Source organism: Pinus tabuliformis, chromosome 4_2 (genome assembly GCF_031772625.1).
Source record: "Pinus tabuliformis cultivar Carrire ecotype Pingquan chromosome 4_2, CPIR1, whole genome shotgun sequence".
Taxonomy (NCBI): domain Eukaryota; kingdom Viridiplantae; phylum Streptophyta; class Pinopsida; order Pinales; family Pinaceae; genus Pinus; species Pinus tabuliformis.
This window is the reverse complement of record NC_142304.1, coordinates 600,965,881-600,984,425: the sequence shown is the minus strand read 5'-3', so window position 1 is coordinate 600,984,425 and position 18,545 is coordinate 600,965,881. Positions and strand designations below refer to the sequence as shown.

Below are 18,545 nucleotides of genomic sequence, written 5' to 3'. Positions count from 1 at the left end.
TTATTGCTATTGTTATTTTAGAAACAATTAATTAATTCCATCTTAAAATAAAATAAAAGAGAATAAATACAATAATAAATTTCAATAATCAATATATAATAATCAATAAAAGATGTATATACAATAAAGTAAATTCCAATAAAGTAAATCAAAATTCCACTAGAAAGTGAAAATAAATGAAGGTACTAATTAATTCTTTGGAAATAAACTTATATATATATATATATATATATATATATATATATATATATATATATATATATATATATATATATATATATATATATATATATATATATATATATATATATATAGATATAGATATATATATATATATATAGATATATATATATAGATATATATATATATATATATAAGAAGTGGGTCTCTTGTCTCATAATAAAAAAAGTTGTATATACTAATTTGATCACTAACTTCAACATAATTTTAAAAATACATTATTATTATTATTATTATTATTATTATTATTATTATTATGATAAATAACTAATTAATTTTTTAATTAAATAAAATAAAGAGAAAATACCATAATAATCCATCATTAAACAAATATATATCATAAATGTTGCATGATTTCAGCATCCATTCTAGTAAAGTGAATAAAAATGTAAGTAAAAAATTAAAAATAAAGAAAAAATATTGTGAAAGTTAAATGGAAGAAAAACGAAATGACCTCACATACCAACTAGATACCTAACTTCAATATAATTTTATAAATAAATTATTATTATTACAAATAACTAATTAATTTATTGATAAAATAAAATATGAGAAGAAACACTAATAAATCAATAAATAAATATATACAATAATAAATACAAGGTTATTATGAATCATATAATTTTACATTTTTTAAATGCTGACTGTGCTATCCATAGACCGTATGCCACTTGTTGGGTTTTGTACTTGCTTAAATCCAAAAAGTGATAGCATGATATATATAGCAATGGAGAATTTTTTTAAACAAATGACAATTCCGTTGGGACAACGATTTCCTGTCGGATTACTTGCCACGCATTGAATGTCGAGGGAGATTAAGACGACAATGACACCTAAGATGTTTCTAAGAAGGTTTGAGATTAAAAATTGGTAACATGGGAAGAGGTGATAGGGTGGGAAGGGGAGTTCGCAATTTATCCCTTATAGATGTTCCGGTCATAGACATGACAAAAGACGGGCCTCTTAGAGCAAGCATGGCCGAGAAACTTCCAAAATGAATTTTATCTTATCAATGAACATAAGGGGTCTGGGAGCAGACCAAAAATTTTTGGCATTAAAAAATCTCTTTATCTCAGCAAACCCCAAGATTATCCTAATTCAAGAAACAATGCACGCTTCCTCTATGGCAATCGCCTATCTTAGGAAGATGTTCCCTTCCTGGTACATATCTGTTGTTGAAGCAAAAGGTCTCTCGGGTGGTTTAGCGGTCCTTTGGGACCCGGCATGGATCAAAGCAAAAACTTATAGTTGTCTGGCAGGAATTCTAATCTCAGCTCAAATGAGAGGACAAAAAGCACCTATAAACATTTTGAATATATATGCTCCCTACAGGAATAGATTGCCTTTTTGGGACAAACTATTTGCCTCTAAGATTTTTGATGTTGGATATTTACTGATTGCAGGGGACTTAAATGTCACTCTAAACATGGATGAGATCTGGGGCATCAATAGGAAAGGGGATCCTCTGGCTGCGAGAATTAAAAACGAGCTGCTGAAAAGAAATTTTGTGGATATCCTCCCTCCCCAAATGCATCTGATGTGGGAAAATGGAAGAATTGAAAAGGCCTATATAGCAAAGAGACTTGATAGGTTTATTCTTCATGCCAGCTTAATTGATGAGATGGGTATGCCTTTCTCAATGATTGAGAAGGTTTTCATTTCAGACCATAGACCGATTGTGCTTGGATGGAAGGCTAGTGGTTACAGGAAAGGATATTCCTTCAAATTTAACAGAACTTATCTGGAGGATCCTGAGTTTAATGAACTCATTAAAAATGCCTGGAGCGAGATGTTATCATCCAATCCCTGCTCGTTCTTAATGACGTTCAGAGACAAAATGGAACATATCCGAAGAGTGGTAAAAGAGTGGCAATACAACAAAAGACAATCTAACAAAAGCGAACTTCGGAAAATCCAGTCGGAATTGGATCAAGCAGCGGAAGCTATGGCTGCTCATCAACTATCTTTTCAGATGAGGATTCACATAAAGAAATTACAAAAGAAGAAAATAAAGTTATTAGAGCAGGAGGAACTATTCTGGAGGCTGAAGAGCAGAGCGCTGTGGCTAAGAGAAGGTGACAAAAATACAAGAAAATTTCATAAATTCACAAACTCTAGGTGAGAAAAGAACTCTATTTGGAAAATAAGTGATGGAAAAGGTGGTTTTCTCCATTCTCAACACGAAATTTCAAAGGAGGCAGTGAGATTTTTTGAGAGGCAGTATAAGAGATCTGAAGACAAAAGTATCCAGGATATTCTTTGGGATATTGAAGTGTTTCCACACATGTTTGACGAGGCTACAAATGATCAGATTTTTCAGCTGGTATCCGAGGAGGAATTGCTAAAATCAATGAAATATTTTAAAAGGGATAAGTGCCCCGGCCCGGATGGTTGGTCAACAGAGTTCTTCATTCACTTTTTTGATCTAATCAAAATTGACCTGTTAAAGATGATAGAAGCAACGAGGATATCAGGCAGCATCAACCAAAAGACATCCTCCACTAATATTGCTCTCATTCCAAAAAAAGGGAATGCAAAGTCTTTCATGGACTTCCGTCCGATGTCACTGTGTAATATATCCTACAAAATCATATCAAAAATAATTGTTGAAAGAATCAAAGGAATCCTATCGTCATCCATAACAATGGACTAGCATGCTTTCCTACAGGGAAGAAATATACTAGATGCGGTGGCAACAACTGAAGAAGGTATTTTTGCTATCCATGCAAAAAAGAGTGATGCAGTCATTCTCAAGATAGACCTTCGTAAAGAGTATGATTGTTTGGAATGGAGATTCATTAGATGTCTGCTTGTGAAGATTGGGTTGAGGGTCGGCATGATAAACTGGATCATGGCATGCATGGAAAAGGTGAATTATGCGGTTATCATAAATGGGCTTCCATCATCTTTCTTCCTTGCATCCATAGGCCTTCACCAGGGCTGCCCTTTATCCCTGCTTCTATTTATATTAGCTATGAATTCTCTCAGTTTACATATAAATAACGCTGTTCAGGAAAATAGGTGCCGGCCGATGAAAATTTGTAGAAATATTGCGATCTCTCATAATCTGTTTGTGGATGATATCATTTTGTTTGGGATTTTATGCAGAATCACATGGCTTTCATACTATGAAATTCTCAAAAATTTCCAGAGGGCAACCGGGATGCAGATTAACTGTTCGAAGTCTATTATTTATCATAATGATATAAATCAGGAAGATATCGACTGGTTATTTGCTCTTTTCGGTATTGAGACTCTATCCATCAGTGGGGGAATTAAATATCTGGGATTTTTACTGAAAGCAAATGCTTACTCAATAGCGGACTGGCAATGGATCCCAGAGAGATACTACAAGAAAATATCAGTATGGGAGTACAGAACTCTCTCCTTGGCAGGTAGAGTAATCTTGGCACAGTCAATTTTAAACCAGCTGGCTGTCTATTGGGCTCATTTGTTCTTCCTCCCCTCAAGCATAATTAAAACAATGAATAAGCTCACTGCTAATTTTATCTTGGGGGGACAGGCTGGAAAAACTAAATATCACCTCACGAAATTGTCACATATTACTTTGCTATAGGATATGGGGGGATGGGGTCTTTTGGATATGTGATCTTTTGGAAAGGCCCTCTTATGAAAAACGTTGTGGAGGGGTGTTTTCGATGAAGGGCCCTAGAGCAAAGCTATTCAGATGAAGTATTTAGGCAGAAAGGATTTATCTTTTTGGTTCAGAAAAGATAGGATTGGTTCATCCTATGGATCGTCAATTTGGTTAAGTCTTCGTAAAATTGTAAACTTATTTCTGAAGAATTTGATATGGCGATTTCAATCTGGAAAAAAGATCCTTATCGGAAAAGATTCATTTCTAAGTGGCATGGAGGAGATCATTGTTCCGGAATCTTTCCTAGCTTTCCTCCACAGAAGAGGTATTTTTTTCTGGGATGGTTTAATCTCCAGATGGCAGGGTCCTATTCCACTGTGGTGCGAAGCGGATAGTCTGAAAATGCCGGCTGACATTGCAGCTCAATGGGACCTTCTCAGGATAAAGCTCAGGAACTGTGGCATTTTCCGCTCGTCGGAGCATGATTATTTAACTTGGAAAAATGCAAAGGGGATGAATTCCATTCGGGTAAAGGATGTTTATCAGAGCTTGATTAGGCGAAAACAGTCTTCTTGCAATTCTACATTCCCTCCCGTTCTCTGGAAAGTTGGATGCCCATCCAAAATGGTTTTCTTCTCATGGCTACTATTTCACAATAAAAATTTGTCATGGGCGAACTTAAGAAAGCGGGGATGGCAGGGGCCAGGTTTCTGCCCCATCTGGAGGTCTGCAGAGGAAGATAACTATCACTTATTTTTTAACTGCACTGGTACTCAGCAACTGTGGCTATCTCTGGAGAATTACTTCAGCATTCAACATCTGTCTCCCGCTACTATAAAGGAATCTTTTATTTGGTGGAGTCAGCAAAAAGAGTCGTGGAGGATAATTTTCATCACCTCTATATGGAGCATCTGGAAATGGCACAACAATTTCATTTTCAAAGGAAGAAGCTCCCCTTTTTTGGAAATCCTCTTTAACATTATTTATCTCTATGAAGCAATCCCTTTTTTATCCCCGAAACAAAAGAAACGAGTTGGCATTAACCCTTCACAGGTACACTCGTCTATGCCAAGAGCGTTTTTTGATAGCCTTGAGCAAAATGGATCATGTGGTTGTGGTTTTCTTATTTTAGTAGATATAGACACTCAATTTCTAATTTTTTGGAACGGGGGAAGAGGCACCAACAATATAGTCGAGACAATGGCCCTCGCTGGCCTTTTAAACTTCTGCCTCTTTCTTAATCTTCGGGGTGTTTCTATTTACGGAGATTCAAAAATCATGGTGGAATATGTCACAAGAAAAAATACCATCTCCAGTCCTCACCTCATTGGATGGTTAGACAGGATAAAGTTCTACTGGAATCTTCTGAAGGATGGCTCAATACATCATATCTACAAGGATAAAAATTGGCAGACAGATGCTTTATCGAAGAAGGGTCTTCTTGAGGCTCCTCGTCTTTGGCATCTACAGGTCTTTTTTGAAAGGAAAATATGCTCCATACATGATTTTTATCCTTATGACTTTTAGTTTCTCTCTTGCAGATCATCAGATCCTTTTAGTTTGTCTTTATGCTTTATATGTTTCCAGGTATGTTGTATCATGATGTGGTTTCTTGTTTTGTTCTCTCCACGGGAACATATCTCAAAGTTTTTCTCCTATGTTTTTCTTTGGATATCTTTTTGTAGCATAGTGCTTTGGCTGATCCTATTTTGGTTCCTGTTTCCAGTTTTCATCAGATTGTGGGAGAACAGTCTTGTATATTTGGCTCTGTCTCCCCATTTTTGATCATGGCCTTTTTATGTTGATCCAGATCCAGATCCTTTTGAGACATATGCTATGTATTCAATGAATGTACATGTGGCCATTTTATATATCTTATATAAATATAATCATGCTTTCTCGCCCTGAATTTTTTTTTCCAAAGAAAAAAATATTACACTAATAACCTATTTAATGGGATACATATATTGCCATATTCACTCCTTAGAAGAGGTGAATGAAAGGATCAAATTCAGATTTTGAAATCGTGTGTAACTTGTGGATAAATGTGAGCCATGGAATATAACATATTTAATAGCATGAAAAATGGAATATAATATACTTAACAACAATTAATTATTATTTCTTAAAAAGAAAAGATAAAAAACTATAATAATAAATTTCAATAAATTAAGGTATTAATTAATTTCTTCAAAATAAGGTAAAATGGGAAAAATTATAATAATAAATTAATAAACAAATATAGAGTGAATCAAAATTTAATTAAGAGAAAAAGACTTGGGATTGTAGAGCAGGCACTAGGGCTCTCATGGCGTTTTCCTTGCGATTATCCCCTTCCTTCGCTTGCCCTCTGGAAGCAAGAGATGGTTATCAAAGGCACCGTTCTCAACCCCTGGTTGTCAGATGCGCAGAAACGCAGAAGGGAAGCGGCATCCGCAGAGGAGGAGGTATCACTCAGCCACGTCCCATTTCGCCGGCCATGCAAAAGTTCTCAGGCGTCTCCGAGATACCTCGCACCAAGGCCATTAAGAAGATATGGAAGTATATCAAGGAAAACAACTTGCAGATAAAAGGGGAGGAAAATCTGTGTGAGGAAGTTGCTCCCATGGCTGCCCCTGCAACCCTACGGTGCAACCTGCAAGAAACCGGAAAAGGTATCCTAGGCAAGGAGGAATCGAACCGCGGAGCCCCGACGAGTGCCTGGAACCCTCATGTGCCCTCACCTAAGGTAAATCTCGGCCACAGTGGAAGGGGGGTATTGAAACAAGAAACAAACAAAGTTAACGCAGTGCTCATGCCCATTGCAAAAGGGATCTGGATGAGCCATCCCCAGAATCGCGCAGGAAAATTGGTTGCACTGAGCAACGACACGAGGGCAAAAAGGAAGGGGGGCTTGGGTGCTGGAGGAACTAGATCTGAAGGAATTTTCATCAGATCGTTGCACAGAAATGCAGAAGGGAAGCGACATCCGCAGAGGAGGAGGTATCACTCAGCCACGTCCCATTTCGCCGGCCATGCAAAAGTTCTCAGGCGTCTCCGAGATACCTCGCACCAAGGCCATTAAGAAGATATGGAAGTATATCAAGGAAAACAACTTGCAGATAAAAGGGGAGGAAAATCTGTGTGAGGACGCTGCTCCCATGGCCGCCCCTGCAACCCTACGGCGCAACCTGCAAGAAACCGGAAAAGGTATCCCAGGCAAGGAGGAATCGAACCGCGGAGCCCCGCCGAGTGCCTGGAACCCTCATGCGCCCTCACCTAAGGTAAATCTCGGCCACAGCGGAAGGGGGGTATTGAAACAAGAAACAAACAAAGTTAACGCAGCGCTCATGCCCACTGCAAAAGGGATCTGGACGAGCCATCCCCAGAATCGCGCAGGAAAGCTGGTTGCACTGAGCAACGACACGGGGGCAAAAAGGAAGGGGGGCTTGGGTGCTGTAGGAACTAGATCTGAAGGAATTTTCATCGGATCGTTTCCTGAAATCAACGGAGGGCGGCTGCATGAAGCGGATCTGCTCTCTCCCTCTAACCAGCCAGATCTGTCTGAAGAATCACAGGCATTTCAGATCCAAGTCAAACTCTTGGGCAAGACGTGGATGCAATGGGTTTGCGCAACAGATCTCGTGCAGGATCTTTTGCAAAATCTCGAACGCCGGCTGGGGATCCCCTCCTCTTACCTCAGATTGCTATATAAGGGTAAGCAACTTATGAATACCCTTCCTCTCTCCTTTTACAGCATTCATAAGGATGCTTCTATTGGGGCTTCTTTTCGTTTAAGAGGGGGTTCCTTTGGGCAGACCTCCTCTGCCCCTTCTTTCTCTTATAAAGATGCAGCTCGCAAAGACGCTACCCAACCTCAGTTCTCTTCGAAGGCAGCCCAGCCAACTGGAGCTCCAAAGCCGTTTCTGGTAGACAAATCAGAGGAAATTCCCTCCATCAATTTCTCTCATCCTGAGATTGAAAATTGCTACCAGATATTTGCAGAATCAGCACTCATATGCAGATTTAATGGGCTTTGGCCTCGCACAGTATCTTTACCAATGGGTCCATTCCTCTTGGACTAAAAAAAGCAAGATCTTCCTTTGTTCAAAAGGATTCTTCATTGTGGTTTTTGACTTAAATGAAGACTACCAGAAGGCCTTAACGGGAGGCCCTTGGTTCTGGGGTTCGGCTGGGCTTTTTCTCACCCCTTGGTTTCCAGACTTCGACCCTTCTACAGCTGTCATCTCCAAGCTTCCCATTTGGGTCAGGCTCCCGAATCTTCCGGCTCATCTATGGCATTTCTCTGTCTTCTTAGCCATTGGCAATACTTTAGGATGCTACCTGGCTACCGATACCTCAAGAAAGGAAAATGGTCTCTACACCTACGGTAGATTGTGTGCAGAAATAGATGTCAGCAAAGGACTGCCGGATCAGATTAATCTCAAATTTGGAGATTTCCACTGGACTCAGCCCTTGGATTATGAGAACACAGCTTTCTGCTGTCGCCATTGTCATCAAACGGGGCACCTCCAAAGTACATGTACCCAGTTCCTCGATAAAAAGAAGAAACTGAATCGCAAGCCCAAATCCAAGCGCTGGAATCCTTTTGAGCCTCCCCGTCCTTTGGACGATTTAGATTTCTCTGCTTCGGATGAGGAGGAATCTGAAGCAGATGTGCAGATTGATGAGGAACCTGAAGCTGATTTGCAGAATGATGTGATTCCGATGGACGCTCCCTCGGTCGGTCTGGCGGTTCCCTCTGACCCTCAGATTTCTCAGAAACGTTCTCATTTATCTTCGTCCTCAGACTCTGATAAGGATATTCCGCCACCAGTGCAGAATAGTCTACAACTTGTTATGGCTCAGCCACACTCCACTGGGTGGGTCAAAGTAAGCAAGAAAAAAGGCAAAAAAATGTCGTGTGGCAGGAACTAACCCCTCAGGGTAGCTTCTCTGCTTAGTTCTATCTTTTTGTATTCCAGTGTTTTCTATGGCCCTTTCCTTGACTGTCTCTAAGGAGCGAGGTTGATAGCCTATCACCTACGGCTCCCTTGCTCTTCTGCTTTGCTTGTATGCAAGCCTGATTGTACTATACTTTTCTTTTCTTAATAGAATTAGTCTTTATTCAGAAAAAAAAAAATTAATAATAAAAATAATAAAAATAAATTAAACAAAATATATTATTAAAAAACTATTGTAAAAGTGAGTTTCTGGTCTCAAAAACAAAAAAAATTATACATACCAATTTGATGTGTAACTTAAACATAATTTTAAAAATAAACTATTATTATTATGATAAACAACTAATTGATTCCCTAATAAAATAAAATAAAAGAGCAAAAACGATAATAATCAATCAATAACAAAGGCTTAGTCTAATATGTTATTAAAAAACAAAACTACTGTAAAAGCGAGTCTCTTGTCTCATAAACAAAGAGGTTGTTATATATACCAATTTGATGGCTAACCTAAACATAATTTTAAAAATAAATTATTATTATTATGATAAGCAGCTAATTGATTCCTTAATAAAATAAAACAAAAGAGAAAAAACCATAATAAACAATCAATAAACAAAGGCATACTAGTCTAACTTATACACAAAATGTCTTTTTTCACATCATGTTTTCTGGTTAATTGTAATCAAAATCACTTAGCAATTATTAAAAACTTGAGTTTAAGTTGTTTAATTTGCAAACTTGGAGTGTCGTACAGGGTTTTTAAGGGTGTTTGAATCCATATATGCATTTGAAAATGTATTGTAAACAACAAAAAATCACGTTCTTTCTTGAATTTTTTTCTATGAGATTCAGATGAAAAAGATTATTTCGCCTATAAATTAGACTGCCCAAAAAACAAACATATATCATAAATGTTGCATGTTTTTAGTAAGAGCATCCATTTTAGTAAAGTGAATCAAAATTTAATGAAAATATTAAAAATAAATAAAGGAAAAATATGTTATATATATATATATATATATATATATATATATATATATATATATAATGAAAGTTAAATAGAAGAAGAAAAAAATGGTGTCACACACCAACTCTATATCTAATTTGAAGATAATTCTAAAAATAAATTATTATTGTTATTGTTATTATTATTATTATTATTATTATTATTATCATTATTATTATTATTATTATTATTATTATTATTATTATTATTATTATTATTAACCACTAATTAATTTATTGATAAAATAATAATAATAATAATAAATAAATATATATAATAATAAATACAGGCTTACTCTAATTCTTAGAGTTTGACATCATTTTAAATATTGACTGTGGAGGATTTGTCTAAGCAATAACCTATTCAACGACCTATATATATGAGAAAAGCAGAGACAGACAGACACACTTCAAGCACGTAGCTACAACTGCATAATTTCATTAACAAATGAAGAAGTCGAGTGGATGATATTCGCCTCGCTGACCCCTTCTATTTATAATAGGAATTAAGTCGGTTACATCAAATAAACAATAATTTTCTAGGTGGTTCTACGCCTTCAAATTCAATCAGTGTTGGCCTTTCAAATTTGAGGAGGTGAGGCAATGTGATCAGTCGGTGACAACTCTTCAGGGTTTGAAATTTCATGGCAATGACAATGACAAAGGAAGTGAGATAATTAATTCTTCTTACAGTCTCCCCCTTAATTATTTTACCAAAAATAACAAATCTTTGCTATCACATCAAAATATTGTTACATCATGCATACCCCTATGTTTTCCCTGTGGATTTCAAACAATTATTTTCCCAAGGGTTTTGTAAATATGTCTACACACTGGTCTTCTGATCCGCAGAACACCATACATATTTCATTATTTATTACTAATTATCAAATGAAATTATACCTTGTATCAATATGCTTACTCTTCTTATGGAAACCATGATTTCTTGATAATGTAATAGCAGATTTGTTGTCACAAAAAAATTGAGTTGGTTCTTTCTGTTCATGCAATAACTCTTTCAAAATTCTTCTCATCCACACAGTTTGACATGTTGTTGTTGTGGCTACAACATACTCTGCTTCAGCTGATGATAAAGTCATAATGGATTGCTTCACTAATTCCCATGAAACTGCACCTAAACCAAAACTGAACACATACCCAAATGTGCTCTTCTTGTCATCAATATTGCTTGCAAAATCACTATCTATATATCCATTTAGTTTAAAATATAAATCATATTCATATAGGATACTATAGTTCCTTGTTCCATCAACATATCTTAAAATCCTTTTTCCAACTAGACAATGGGTAATTTTCAGAGACTCCATGAATCTGGAAATTAAACTTACACAAAACATTATATCGGGCCTTGTTGCTGACAAATACATAATACTTCCAACAATTGTTTGAACAAGGCTTGATCAATGTCTTAACCTTGATCATCCTTACTGAGTTTTGTACCAATTGCAATTGGGGCTACAACTGGCTTACATTTTTCCATCCTAAACCTTCTCAATATATCCTTTGCATACTTAGATTGACAAATGAAAATACCATCTTCAGATTGAGTTACTTCAATACCAAGAAAATATTCCATTAGGCCTAAATCAGTCATATCAAATTTGTTTTCATGTTTGTCTTAAGATCATCTATTGAGCGATCTCCAGTGAAAATCAAATCATCAACAAATAGGCACACAATCAAAATTTTACCATCCTCGTTTACTTTTGTATACAAATTTGGCTCACGTGGACTCCTAATGAATCCATTTTTATTTAGATATTCATCAATTCTACCATACCATACTCGAGGTGCTTGTTTCAATCCATATAATGCTTTCTTTAATTTGTAGATTTTATCTTCTCTGCCATCAATTTCATATCCACGAGGTTGTTTCACATAAACCTCTTCTTCCATAAAACCATTTAAAAATGCAAAATTAACATCCATATGAAATATTTTCCATTTATTTTGTGCAACAATAGCTAATACCATTCTTAATGTGTCAAGTCTAGCTACAGGTGCAAAAGTTTCATTATAATCAATACCAGGTTGTTGACTGAACCCCTAAGCTACAAGTCTTTCTTTAAGCTTTTCAATTTCATCTTCAATGTTCACTTTAGTTTTGCAAATCCATTTAACACCTATAGTACTTTTACCTTAAGACAAATTTACAAGTTCCCAAGTATTATTTCTTTCTATAGCATCAATTTCTTCATCCATGGCTTTTACCTAAACTTTTTCTTTCATAGCTTCATCAACATTTACTCGATCATATACAACTAATGCAAAATTTGAAACTTGATCTATTTCATCATTCTGCTCATACAATTCCTTTAAACTTCTAGTATTTTGACCTTTAATTCTATTATTCAATGTAGCTATTGTAGGATTAGAATCATTACTTACCTCTGATCCTATTGTTTTTTGTCCACCATAACCTGATGGTTCGCCTTGTTCATGATTTCTCGATGTTGTGAATTGTAATGGACTGACTCTTGGTGATTGGCTTGTTGAAGTGCTTGTAGCAGGTGTATATAGAACTGGTTTTCCAGCTTGTACTTCTTTATCATCTTCATTATCATATCCATGAGATAATACAGTTGTCTCTGTAACAGATTTATCTATGCTTCCATCCCAAGCTTCCTCTTCCTTGAATTCAACATCTCTACTGATAATATATTTCTTGGTAATGGGATTATAAATTCTATATGCTTTAGACTCCTCACCATATCCAATAAAGATACATTTCTCACTTCTATAATCTAACTTCTTTCTCAATTATTTAGGAACATGTTCATAAGCAAGACAACCAAAAATTCTTAAATGAGATTTATGACAACTCTTACCATTCCAGGCTTCTACGGGAACTCAATCCTTCATGTTCTTAGTTGGACTTCTATTAGGAATATAAACAGCGCAAGCTACTGCTTCTCCCCAATATTTATTTGGTAGATGATTTTCCTTCAACATACTTCAAACCGTATTCATAATAGTTTGATTCTTCCTTTCAACTATTCCATTTTGTTGTGGAGTATAACAGGAAGTAACCTACCTCTTGATTCCATGTGATTGAAAAAACTCAATGAAATATTTTAGCATATATTCACCACCTATATCTGATCTCAAAATTTTAATATTCTTTCCACTTTCCTTTTCAAACATAGCTTTAAATATTTTAAATACATAAAATGCCTCAGATTTCTGTTTCAGAAGATAAACCCATGTTTTTCTACTGTGGTCATCAATAAAAGTCAAAAAGTAAACATTACCACCCAAGGAAGGTGTTTGCATTGGTCCACATAAATTCGTGTGAACAATCTCCAATGAAGTTTTCACCCTGAATGAAACTCCAGATACAAATTTTTGTCTATGATGCTTTGTAAGTATATAACCTCCACACGAGCTCATTGGTTGTTGAATACTGGATAACCCTTTCACCGTCTCTTTCTTCTACATAAAATCTAGACCACCAAAATATAAATGAAAATATCTTAAATGTCATAACCACGATTCGTCGAAATTCTTATTTTTGTAAGCATTCAATGAGGGAGACAATTCATTTCTCATTATAAGTGGAAACATCCTATTCTTTGTAATTTCTACTCTTGTTATCAACTGCTTACTTGGATATTTTTCAATGATAGTACACACATTATTCTTGAAGAACACTCTATATCTTTTCTCTATCAATTGTCCAATGCTCAACAAATTGCATTTCAAGCTAGGTACATAATAGACATCATCAATTGTCCTTCTATCACAATCTCTAATATAAACAACAATAATTCCTTTACCTTTAACACATACCTTAATATCGTTACCCAACTTGACTTCACGTTGAATATTGGTGCCTAGATTAGAAAACAAATCTTTGTTTCTAGTCATGTGATTGCTGCAGCCGCTATCTAAAAATCAAATGTCATCCAAACATTCTTGAGTCATGTTACAAGTCATAAACACTGGCTTCTGACTATGTTCAAATTCTTCTGAGATATGTGCAAATTGCTTAACAACATATGCCTTGCCTCTTCAAACACTTAGTAGCAAAATGGCCATATCTTTTGCAATAATAACATTTAACTTTAGACATATCATACCTTTTATTTCCTCTATTGTAACTCCCCCTTAAATTAGAAGGAGATTGCTGAGATTTCTCTTCATGTTCACAATTATCTCATGGATGTCTTTGATCAACTACTCTATCGCCTTGTCCTCTATTACTCAATCTTCCTCTCCATCTTCCTCTACATAATTGAAGCTGATTTTTGAAGGCATTCTCCAATGTACTATCATCATATCTTGACATCTTGGATTCATGTGAAATGAATGAAGCAATCAACTCTTTCGTTACACCCTGATAGCAATATTCAAGAGTGTCCCATACCTTCTTCAAAGAGTTTGCATTTGATACTTTTGAAAGTATGACGTCATCTAACCCTTGTTGAATAAGGCCAAGAGCTTTATGTTCCTTCTTTTTGTTCTCTCTCAACAACATTTGTTCAACATTTATAAGAGTCATCTCTACTGCCTCATTAGTAGGCTCTGTATACCCATCAGTAACAAATATCCAAATATCATGAAAATGCAAAAATGTTCTCATTCAAATAAACCACTAATCATCACTTTTCTCAATTAAAATAGAAATTGACTTAGTATTGATATTTGACGCCATCTCTCACAAATAATTGATATCTTCAAACAAAATTTAAAAAAACTTTCGCACTATAAAACTTTCGTTTCCTTTTCCTTTTAAAGGAAAAAATTACAAAATAATGGAGATAAATTTCAAATACCCTTACAAATACTTTGGCCAACCTCTTTAAAAAAAATTACCTTAAAACACCCTTTTAACTCCCATAATAAAACTTTTATGTATACAACATATGAATCATTTTTCATAATCAAACTTCGTAAGGATAATTCATGTGTTTAATATGACTTCAAACAATATTGTTTTTTAAACTTTACAAAGCGCTTTGACAAAAAAATATCACACCCTTTTAACTCCATAATAAAACTTTTATGTATACAATATATGAATCGTTTTTCAAAATCAAACTTCTTAAGGATAATTCATGTGTTTAATATGACTTCAAACAATATTGTCTTTCAAACTTTACAAAGCAATTTTTATGTATACAACATATGAATCGTTTTTCAAAATCAAACTTCTTAAGGATAATTCATGTGTTTAATATGACTTCAAACAATATTGTCTTTCAAACTTTACAAAGGGCTTTGACAAAAAAAATATCCACTTCACCTTTGCATGTTTCGACCTTCAAAGGATTGCCTTGGTCCCTTTTGAAATGAGACTTGTCACGGCCACTCTTGATTCCTTGTGATGTAATAGACCGAACGCTCACCTCACTTGCAGATACCAGCAAAATGAAAACTCAGCAAATTACAACAGCATCTACTGTCAACAGAATTCAGTTTGCTGGGACAGGTCACCAGATTCCAATGTGGCATTCCAGTTCACCAAATTTCGTACGGACTGTACTCGTTTGGGTGGTTTGGCACATAACAGACCTGCTCGAACTGGTTACTGAATGTGAGCAGACAGATCACAGTAAACTATAACAGGACTGGAATCTCCAAGAAAAACAGCACACCGACAAGACAACACAACAACACTCTACATACTGCAAACCAGAAGCAGCATCCGGGCGTAGAGCATAAGCTCCAATCTCCTCCCCAGTTTTTTTTCACTATAACTTACAGGCCTGCATGAAAGTTACAAGGCCAAGTGGCATCTCTCCTCCAACAAACAGCTGAAACAAATAAATAACACTTCACATCACTAGCTTTGATACCAAATGAGAAAAACAGACACAGACATACACACTTCAATCACGCAGCTACAACTGCATAATTTCATTAACAAATGAAGAAGTCGAGTGGATGATATCCACCTCGCTGATCCCTTCTATTTATAACAGGAATTAAGTCGGTTACATCAAATAAAAAATAATTTTCTAGGCAGTGTTGCCCCTTCGAATTCAATCGGTGTTGGCCTTTCATGTTTGAGGAGGTGAGGCGACGTGATCAGTTGGCGGCGACTCTTCGGAGTTTGAAATGTCATGGCGGTGGTGACGACAGAGGACGTGAAATAATTAATTCTTCTTAGAATATATTTCCATGGACGAATTCTATGTAGATCAAGATTCACTGCTTTCACAGAAGATCTTATGTGAATGAAAGGACAATTGTGAGCCATGGAATATAATGGCATGAAAATAGTATTGAGCATTGCTATCCGATAGAATTGCACTACTTCTTTCGTGTCAAGGGAGGAGGGAGGTTTTGGGAGGATTTTGAATTCAATACGCTAACGTAGTTGCTTACGTTTTCCTTCTTTTCTTTTGTTCAGGCTTCATTGTATTGATTTTCATTTATTTTTTGTTACCCAAATGGATTCCATCAATGATCCTGCTCTTCTTCTCGGATTTTTCCCAATGGAATTAACCTGGAACTCTGTGATGGCTACCCTGGTATTCCTACTAATAGCTTGGCAGCAGTTTACATACAGAATGAAAAAAGGGTCCCTGCCAGGCTCATCAATAGTGCTTCCATTTGCAGGAGGTACTATTGGAATGGTGCAAAAGCCAACTAAATTCTGGGAAGAGCAAGCTAAGGCTCCAAGAGGTGTTGGATTGGCAGGAAACCTTCTGCTTGGTAAATTCATTGTGTTTGTTAGTGATTCAGAGCTCTCCCACAAGATATTTGCTAATGTGGGATATTTGCCAATGTGAAACCTGATGTTTTTCAAATGGTAGGACACCCATTTGGCAAAAAGATATTTGGAGAGCACAATCTTATCTTTATGTTCAGTGATGAGCACAAGGATCTCAGGCGGCGGATCGCTCCCAACTTCACTCTCAAAGCTCTGGGATTATATGTGGCAATACTGTAGAATGTCATCCGAAAGCATATCAGAAAATGGTTTGCACCCTCTTTGCAGGGACTTGAATTGGATACATCGAAGAATGTTTTCGTGGGTCCATACTTGAGTAATAAATCTAGAGAAAAATTTAACAGATATTACAATATTTTTGATACCGGGGTCATAACATTGCCAATCGGTTTTGCGGTCTTTGAAATCTATAAAGCTAGGCACGCGGTGTCTCGTCTCGAAGAGACTCTGGCACGTTGTGCTCATGAGAGAAAGGAGATGATGGATAAGGGTGAGGAATCTTCTTGTCTAGTTTATTTTTGGATGGCTAAGACAGTAAAGGAAATTAAAGAAGCAGAGAGAACAGATGCCCCTATACTTCCACATTCTGATGACAGTGAAATTGGAGGATATACTTTTGACTTTCTGTTTGCTACCTAAGATGCATCTACATCTTCTTTGATGTGGGCTATAACATTATTCGAATCCAACCTATAAATTCTAGAGAGAGTCAGAGAAGAACAGAGAAGAATCAAGCCTGATTTTAATGCACCCATTTCTCCAGAACAGATTCGAGAGATGAAATACATAGAAATGGTAGTAAAAGAAGTTGTCAGATTCCGCCCACCTATAACACTTGTGCCTCACATCGCTGCTATTGATTTTCCCATAACAGAGAAGAATACAATTCCCAAAGGCTCAATAGTCTTTCCTTCTGTGTTTGAGTCATCCTTTCAGGGCTTTGAAGATGCCCATAGGTTTGACCCAGACAAATTTTCTCCATCCCGTCAAGAGGATCAGATTTATAAACGAAACTGGCTTCCATTTGGAGTAAGTCCCCATTAGTGTGCTGGGAAAAGATATGCTCTTAATCATCTCATGCTTTTTGTTGCTCTCTTTTCTACATTGGTAGATTGCAAGAGATGCAGGACTCGTGATTGTGATGAATTCTTTTATGTTCCTACCATTGTCCCAGAGGATGATTGTCTTGTTGTCCTCTCAAATAGGAAAGATGGGGACATCCAAATATGATGATGATGTATGAATCAATCATCTAGTTGTTTTCAGTCATTTTTAGCTTTTTAGTCAATTTTTATATTTGTACCTAGTATGTTTGTTTTTGGTCAATGTTTATGTTAGTACCTAGTATGTTTGTTTTTGGTCAACAGTTATGTTTGTACCTAGTACTTATCACAAACTTCCCATCGAGATAATACAAAAGATATCAATGTTGTACATAGAAGAAGAATTTTAGATTTAGATGGAGGTTGCAGGACTGGTAAGAGGCTAATGTTTTTTTTGGCACAAATGATACAAGATGTAAAAGGGATGGTAAGAAACTGATACAGAATGTAAAAGAGGTGTATTGTTCATCATATTAATGAAAGAATGCGTGTTGTTTTTTTTTAACGTAAAAGGGATGGTAAAAAACAAGCTAACGTACGATTCATCATATTAATGTAAGAACGTCTCTTATTTTTTAAAAAAGAAAAAAAAAAGAGAAAGAGTTTTGTTTCTCATGGTTCAAAGGATATTACACTTGGACCTGTTCATTCGAAAGAAATTATTTGATTAGCCTATGGACAAAACAACCATATTTGGATGGATGGGACGCCTCTGCATTGTATAGCCTCAATTCCTGGCACATTTCTCACTTTATTGAATTGATAGTGATAGATAATTCATATAGGTTTCATTACTTTTCCTAGGATCATTTTTCCATATCATTCATTCATTATGTTATGTGATTACCTGCTACATACCCAATGTATTTGTACAATTTGAAAGTTGCCACTCCCTTGAATTCTGAATTCATAGACCATTCATATGGGTTTCATTTTTTTGAGTGGGAGCTCTAGTG

General features: G+C 35.9%; 1 pseudogene; it reads left to right on the top strand.

Annotated features, from left to right (window-relative positions):
- The first annotated feature begins 16,202 nt into the window (after positions 1-16,202).
- Positions 16,203-17,716, top strand: LOC149170723 (cytochrome P450 710A1 pseudogene; annotated as a pseudogene).
- Positions 17,717-18,545: the final 829 nt, after the last annotated feature.